Below are 8,883 nucleotides of genomic sequence, written 5' to 3' on the forward strand. Positions count from 1 at the left end.
GATCTACGGCCGATGCTGACAAGAAACCACTACTCTACTGCTTCTACTACCACTGTCATTATCATCATCAGTGGAAAAACAATCTAGTCTGGGGAAGAAGAACTCATCACTTTCACGTCAATAGGTTGTTGTTATTATTACTTGTCAGCAAACATTTGCCTAATTGAGCAGTTAGAGTCCGTCCCTGGCGGCCTGATGAATGTAAGTTCAATATCCGCTCTTCTAAAAGCTCTAAATTTGCTCTCCACAAATCTGGTTCTTTAAATGCTTCACTTTGTTCACAAGCTAGCTGCTAACCTTGTCCCTCTGCTGTGTGGTGCTGCAGGTGGCACACTATTGAACTTTATCTGAGCTGTTTTGCATGAAACACAAATGACACTGATGATAGCTGTGAGGCATGCAGTAAAGTTGGCTACTGCAAAATGAAAACAATGAGCTGAAAGACGCTAAAACACTCATCACACTCACACTTATCTGTGGGTTCGTCATGGGGAGCGACACCTTTCAGATTACACATAGTCATCTGATCCATTACAGATGTAAAAATATGAATTGTAACTCTAACTGAAATAATAATTTGACAAGAAAACAAGATTTTGGAGTGCCTAACTATGTTACATTCTAAAACAAATATAGGAGAAAAATACTCACAATGAATTTACAGATTTTTGTTTATGAGTTCCTCATGCTTCTAAAGTCACAAACATTCAGTATGAAGTATCAGATAATAAACATGTTTATTACCATTCATCTGTCGTTATATGCTTTAAGCTCACTCAGCCTGCTTCATTTAGTCTAATATTTCAACATCTCCCCTGGGCCTCTCTGTCTGTCTCCCTCTTTCTTAATCGTTCCTCCCTTCATCTCCCCATCCCTCTCTCCATGTCTCCCAAGCAGCTGCTCCACTTTGCAGCTATTTAACAGCTGTTTTGCATCGATTTGCGCTTCCGAGTGCAGATTTCTACCTTGTCCATCTTCCTCCCCGATCTCACTTTTTATTTCTCCCCCTCTCTTACATCTCCTCCTCTTGCATTTCTAAGAAGCCAGACACACAGTAGAACCAAACAGCCTTGATGTTTTCCTCAATGAATAGACTGTCTCCTTCAAGTCTTTCTCTGAGATCCGTTCAGCGATGAAAAACCCTCTCACACACACAAGCATGCATAGCCGCAAACTGGCACCCATGTACTCTAATAGACACACACACACATTTGCACACACGCGTACACACACATGCATGCAGATTAGCGGCCCCCTACTTCCTTACTTTTCTACATGGAAACAACAAGTACTGAAGGAAGCGGCAAAAAGAAAAGAAAAAAAGTGAGGCTCCCCTATAATCCCCAAATCCCTCTCTCTTGTACTCAAACCTACACAAAAGAAAAAGAGGGGGAGTGAGAGATCGTGCATGTGTGTGTGCGTGTGTGTGCGTGTGTGTGTGTGTGTGTGTGTGTGTGTGTGTGTGTGTGTGTGACTGTGTGTGTGTGTCTGCAGAGACTAGTGAGAATAGCCTGACATGATTTATGGTTTGGCTGTGTACTGCGGGGCAGACACTCTCAGTTTTCTCTGAGGTGGGTGTCTCACCTCCATCCTTTGTGACCTATACAGGTTGCATTTTGTGTTTTTGTGTGTGTGTGTGTGTGTGTGTGTGTGTGTGTGTGTGTGTGTGTGTGTGTGTGTGTGTGTGTGTGTGTGTGTGTGTGTGTGTGTGTTTTGTGTGTGTGTATTTGAGAGGAAGATAAACTGTAAAATGTACACATGAGCTTGTGTGTGTACATCTGCAGGTGCATGAAAGAGAGGATAAACCTGATTGCACCTTGTGCTGCTCTGTGGGTTTTATGGTGTGTGTGTGTGTGTGTGTGTGTGTGTGTGTGTGTGTGTGTGTGTGTGTGTGTGTGTGTGTGTGTGTGTGTGTGTGTGTGTGTGTGTGTGTGTGCGTGTGTGTGTACGCATTGTTGGGGTCAAAGCGAACAGCGGTGTGTATTCTGTGAGTGGGTTATACTTGGCGGTGGACAGTAGGATTCCCCATTAAGTAGCGTGTAAAAAGAGGCCAAGCACAGAGGCCATTATGAACTCCGGCAGTAATAGCTCCAGGAATCTTACTGCCTCTGGAGACCTGGTCATTAGCCTATTCCTCTCTCATAAAGCCCTCTATCCATCACACACGCAAGCATACACACATTTGTGTGCAGACGCAGCCACACACAAACACACGAGCACATGCACGGCTCGTCTCCGTCTCCTGCTTTCTTGCTCTCTGTCTATTCATCTCTGGCGAAGAAGAGTGTAGTTCTGGGGATACTGCTACAAGAACAGTCCACTAAGACACCCGCAGATGTCTTCAAAAACAGATGCACATAAACACACACACACATACACACACACAAACACTCTGTTCACACACGCACACAGATGCTCATTTACAAAAGCAGCGAGGCATAATATCAGCCATGAACCCAAACCGCTGATTATTTAAATGTATTCCTCCTTCCCCATCCAGTGAAAGTGAGACGCCGTAGCAGCCTGTTAGCTCTGGTCAGGTAGGAGATTGCAAACAGAAACACTGTCACATACAATGGCGCTATGTGGCTGGACAAGTATTATAATGGCAACTAAATCCGCCTGCTGAGCATTCACACAAACACACGTACTTGTGCGTACACACACTCTGTGACAAGATTTATTGGCAATTTAGACAGTAAAGACAAACTGCAGAGAGAACAAGGAAGTGCAGCTGCACATACACACACACTATACAGTAGTATGTTCGCAATCACCATTCAAAACCACGCGCACGCACCAAACCCGACACACGCGCACAACATTACAGAATGACTTCTGTAATGTTGTATCACCGGACACACATACTGTGAGTACATGTATATACTTTCACCTCTGCAGTGCACACACATAAAGTCACAACCTCAAAGCACACAGGCTATAGCCAGAGTAACTGTGTTTTTAATAAAGGCATGTGCACGTACACACACACACCTACACGTTTTTACACACACAGTACATTTTGTACCAGCACACACAAAGCAGAGGTAGTCCAGCAAGAAGAGATACCTGGGGATGGAGACACACTGGCTAAGGTAATGCTGCTGGAGTCAGTCACTCTGTCCTCAGGCATAACATACACACACACACACACACACACACACACACACACACACACACACACACACGCGCGCACAGGGCTGTAAAGATAAGCACTAATCCTGTTTATTACCTCCTCCCTCTCTACACTCTCCCTCTCTCTCTCTCATTTCCCCTCCTCTCTTCTCTTATTTTTCCTGTCTCTCTTCCTCAAGCCTATTTCAGCAACGTACACACACATTTTGTACACACACAAACACACAATGTCAGTTTACTCCTGTGATGTTTGTTGGCCTGGGGCTGAGACGAGGAAACGGGGAGGGGAGTGTTGATGTGTGCTGCTCTTTTCCAGCTCCAGCTCTGTTCACGTCCTGCAGAGAGAATTACCTTCCCTTTGTCTGTGTGAAGGGGCCGCTGCCTTTACCATCTGTGCAGCGGATACAGTGGCAGGCAGTGTGTGTGTGTGTGTGTGTGTGTGTGTGTGTGTGTGTGTGTGTGTGTGTGTGTGTGTGTGTGTGTGTGTGTGTGTGTGTGTGTGTGTGTGTGTGTGTGTGTGTGTGTGTGTGTGTGTGTGTGTGTGTGTGCATGTGTGTGTGTCCCTGTGCCGCTATAATCTTCCAAGATCCGATGTCTTTAAGGTGACATTTTAGGAGTTGAACGTAGGAATACGATTAAAGGTTATAGGTGAGCTAATTGGTAATAATGCAGATGTGATGTTCTAGAGCTTTTAATTGTATGAAGATTGCCATAAAAAAAAATTATAAATTAAAATTTGGATTTTTCTTAATACTTCAAGGGCTTCTTGACCTTGGAAATGTATTGACCATGTACATGTTTAAAGTTTTTTGGTTGTAATGTTAATCTTTTCTGTGCTATTGTTACTCATTTTCTTTAAGGTCTGAATTGGATATTTGTATTTTTTTAATAAAATTGTTTATGTATTGTAATATTTCTCATTTATATACTATTTATATCAAAAAGCTCCTCATTTGTTCTACTGAATTATATTTGTTTCTAAGATACTAAACTGTGTAAAAATGTGATTGTAACTCTGGTTTCCTACACAGCGAACTATACAATAGGGAAATATATCAAGAACGACATTAAAACTGAGGGACTTGTGGGTGCAATCTTCAACAAATGAAAAATGCAACCAATCACATATTTCTTCTTTGATCCTTTTTGCTCTTTACGTTTCCTTGTTTTCAAATTTTCCTTCTCTTACTTTTCTCGTCAGCCATCACTCCTCCCATATGTTGTTTCCTCCACCTTCCTCTCAAACTGTCCTCATTCGTTCATCCCTTTTTCCTTCTGTCTCTCCTCTTTTTCTCCTCTATTTGTGTCCTCTCTCATAATGTTTCTTCTCCTCCTCCCCTTTTCTCTCTCTCTCTCTCTCTCTCTCTCCAGATGGGTGGCAGAGAGCAGCAGCTTGCTGTGGTCAGGCCAATTATTTACATAATTATGATCTCCCACTTAACCACATGATCCCTTACCTGGGTGTGGGCAATTAAAGCCGGCATCATAATGCAGATTATGTAAATACAGTCGGAAGCAGAACATGGTGGCGAGAGATCACACATGAGCAAACACGTGCCCTGTAACTGTGTGTGTGTGTGTGTGTGCGTGCGTGCGTGTGTGTGTGTGTGTGTGTGTGTGTGTGTGTGTGTGTGTGTGTGTGTGTGTGTGTGTGTGTGTGTGTGTGTGTGTGTGTGTGTATGTGTGTGTGTGTCAAAGTCTCCGTGTGTGTGTGCAACAAAATGTGGGAACATTTTTGACAGCTTCTTGATTAGTTAATTGTGTCTTTTTTTTCTTCGTACCATTTGCCTAAATGTCAGACATCAGATCACGGCTGATCCAATAAAGCGTAGACTGGGATTAAAGGGTCAGTTCACCCAAATCCCTGTCTAAAGACAAATATTTCTCTAGACTTTTGTTTTAGAGCTTTTGGAAATATGTTCACGGTGATGAAAGAATAAAAAAATCACATTATGTCATGGTTTCTGGACAATAGAACTCTCTGTGAGAAATTTTCATTAAAACCAAATCTTGTTTAGAAAAACTGCCCACGGTAAGGGTAGCTGAATCGATATCTTTAGTATATAATCTACAAATACTGTGTCATGTTTTGAGTATTGATTTTTGCTTCAATAGGATCAATACACAAAATCTGAGCACATAAACACTCTTCTTAGCCTCTTTGTTGGGTGCATCCATCAACTCGTTGGTTCTGAGAAGACACATAGTGAACTGTCCTGTGTTTTACCATGCATGCTATTAAGTAATTAAGTAAGGATATTTCTTTTTAAAAGCTTAATATTTGTGTTATCATGGGGGTAATGGAATGCATTCTGCCTATTAATTAATTCTAATAATATTAAATATAAATTATTATTTTAATAAATTATTAATGAATGGTGCACTGGTGTAACTTAGTATAGATTGAATCTAAATGTTTTGGTTTCTCCCCCTTTATTCCAAAGTCAAGTCTGTGGATTACCCAGAGAAACTGGAATGTTGTTTCTCAAAAGAGTTGTGAACACCAACAACAAAATCCCCCTCCATTGTATTATACGAGATAACATGGAAAATATCTGCATGGCTAGACAACACTAGGGGAAGTGAGAATTTATGTTTTTTTTTTTAATTTATTTTGACGTACTGACCCTTTAAACAAGATCCAGAGGGGTTAATGAGTTGAAGAGGACTGTAGGTCACCCTGTGTTCGTGTGTGTGTGTGTGTGTGTGTGTGTGTGTGTGTGTGTGTGTGTGTGTGTGTGTGTGTGTGTGTGTGTGTGTGTGTGTGTGTGTGTGTGTTCACTGAGAAGCTGCTAACATGGTGCGGCCAGGTGGCAGACAGAGCTATGGCCATTGGTGATCAACAGGCTCTTCAGAGAAGTGCCATCATTGATTGTGTGTTTTTGTGCGTGTGTTTACGTGTGTGTGTGTGTGTGTGTGTGTGTGTGTGTGTGTGTGTGTGAAAGAGAGGACCTCATAATATCCCTCCTGGCTGGAGCGCCAGGCACCTCACAAGCCAGGCGTGTTCAAACACACATCTGCATTATGAAGCATACATGCCCAGTCTGGTGGTTATTGCCATCTAACTGTTGTTAACCAGCTCTCTGCAGAGGCCCCTTACACACACACACACACACACACACTCACACACACACATGCATACACTGACACATTCAATCAATTATGTTTTGACATGGTTCATGAACATGCAGATGGTGCAGGACCAGCGGGGGCAGAGGAATATCTGTGTACTCTCTCCCACTCTCTCTCTCTTTCTTTCTCTCTCTCTCTCATCCAGGTTAACTCTGTCCTGTAGATGTATACGTGTGTTTGTGTGCATGTATGTGTGTGTGTTGAGGAGTCCACCGCCCACCTCCCTGTAAAAGATATTAATGCTGGCAAATTTTAGCTGCTGTATTTTCATTTGGCTAATCCTCCTGCCATCTGCTCGTTATCATACACTGCGCTGCTTATTACAGTTTTACTCTGAGTGTCAGTGTATGTGTGTACTTTGAGCATGTCATGTCTGTGTGTGTGTGTGTGTGTGTGTGTGTGTGTGTGTGTGTGTGTGTGTGTGTGTGTGTGTGTGTGTGTGTGTGTGTGTGTGTGTGTGTGTGTGTGTGTGTGTGTGTCTGCTCTGCAAAATGTGTGTGGAGTGTGAGCTACCAGGAGTTGTCGTTATCACCTCGGGTCAAAATCTGCTGGCATTTATCCCAATCTACCTCGCAGGCAGGCTGCATGTATGCCTCTGTGTGTGTATGTGTGTTTGCGTAAGTGTGTGTGTGCGTGTGTGTCTTGGTGTGTGTGTGTATGTGTGCTTGCATGTGAGATCTCACATCAAAGCTTATTGCTTGTTCTAAATGAATGTAAACATCACAGAGCCTGTATGAGCGTGTATGTTTGTGTGTGTTTGTGTGTGTGTGTGTGTGTGTGTGTGTGTGTGTGTGTGTGTGTGTGTGTGTGTGTGTGTGTGTGTGTGTGTGTGTGTGTGTGTGTGTGTGTACACACGTGCTTTAAGTGAATCCTGTGTTAATTAAGAGCTCATTAGTGACACCAGCTCTTTGACCAATTAGGGCGGCTTGCTTACTTGCTCACTTGTTTGTTTTCTGGTTGAGATATTACCAAAACATATTGTTTTATTCATTCCTTTTCTTTTACACCCCGTCCTCGGGTTTATTTTCCTCTCTGTAGGATAGGAAATATAAAAATTGATTAGGGTTGTTTTGCACTTTTATTCTTGTTTTTTTTTCTTGGCAAGAGAAAGTCGCCCACCTCCCACATGAGGTGTGCTTGTGTGTGTGTGTGTGTGTGTGTGTGTGTGTGTGTGTGTGTGTGTGTGTGTGTGTGTGTGTGTGTGTGTGTGTGTGTGTGTGTGTGTGTGTGTGTGTGTGTGTGTGGTTTTTATCTCCTTTGTGTTATCAAGCTGTTGTCATGGTCTTTTATTCATCTCATTAATAACAGTGCCCTTGAGGTGGAGCACTGCGACCCCGTTTTCATCGGCACACGCTTGTGAGCACAAACGTGCACACACACACACACACACACACACACACACACACACACACACACACACACACACACACACACACACACACACAGACACACATAGACACACATAGACACACATACACACAATTAACAGCACAAGATTGGCTGACAGCAGCTTCCTTTGAGGCAGCACCCATCTCCGCCCCCTGCATGAATACACTTACAAACATACAGAACAGAGATTTGGCCAAACACATACATTTGTGTGTGCGCCAGCAGCTTCTCCACCCACTAAAATGTAAACACAAACACACAACACCTCGTGTCCTACTTAAAGTAAAGACTCAAAAGCAGAGATTGAATTCTGGCTCCTCCAAAGCACAGAGCCTGATGTACGAGGCAGAGCCCACCTGGCGTCTTAACCAAGGTAGAATGAAAGACAAGGAGCTGAGAAATAAAAGGGAAGCAGAAAACAAAGCAAGAAATTCGGAAAGAGAGAGAGTCCCTTTAAGGGATATTGACGCACCAGTAAGGTATCCTAAATCAGTGCAAGCTTCGTTACACAAAACAACTGGCCATGCAAGACAGCATCAACTATGTGGTGATTTAGTTTTATTCATCATTTTCTGCTCTATTTTGTCTTTTTCTCATTTTTTCAGCAATTCTCTGAACGATCACACTCATTCTGCGTGGCCGTCTGTTGAGGTCATTACTCTAATGCACTAAGAAACAAGTATTTATTTGTTTACGTAGAACTGCTGCTGCTGTGCAATGCAGGAAAAATATTTAGAGTGAAGTTATGAAATGCCGCACTCACAGTACGGCAGCCTTAAGCTGAGTGAGAAGTGTGTGTAGTGTGTGTGTGTAAGTCTGTGTGTTGTACCATCTGTGTGTGTGTACGTTCATGTGACATCTGCCATAAATCACAAGCCCCAGTGTCCTTGTAGCTATAACACATATCATGGAAATCAATGCAGAGGTCAAGTCGAACACAGCTACCCAACCCCCGAAAATACCACAGCAGCCAATAAATATGGCAGGCTAATACACACGTCAACGACCCGGCTCTCTCACCCTATTGACTCGACACGTATAATGTGTGTGAGCATGTGAGTGAATGCATACATGGACAGAAACACAAATGTCACTGAGTGTGTGTTCGTTCTTCACGTTTGAGCCGAGTTCGACCTGGTGACATTGTGAGACGAACTGTCTCAGTCTGCCGGGCATCTGTATAAAATAATATTAATGGACAAAACTGGTGATTTATTCCTTATTTGT

This window comes from Anoplopoma fimbria, chromosome 19 (genome assembly GCF_027596085.1).
Source record: "Anoplopoma fimbria isolate UVic2021 breed Golden Eagle Sablefish chromosome 19, Afim_UVic_2022, whole genome shotgun sequence".
Lineage (NCBI taxonomy): Eukaryota > Metazoa > Chordata > Actinopteri > Perciformes > Anoplopomatidae > Anoplopoma > Anoplopoma fimbria.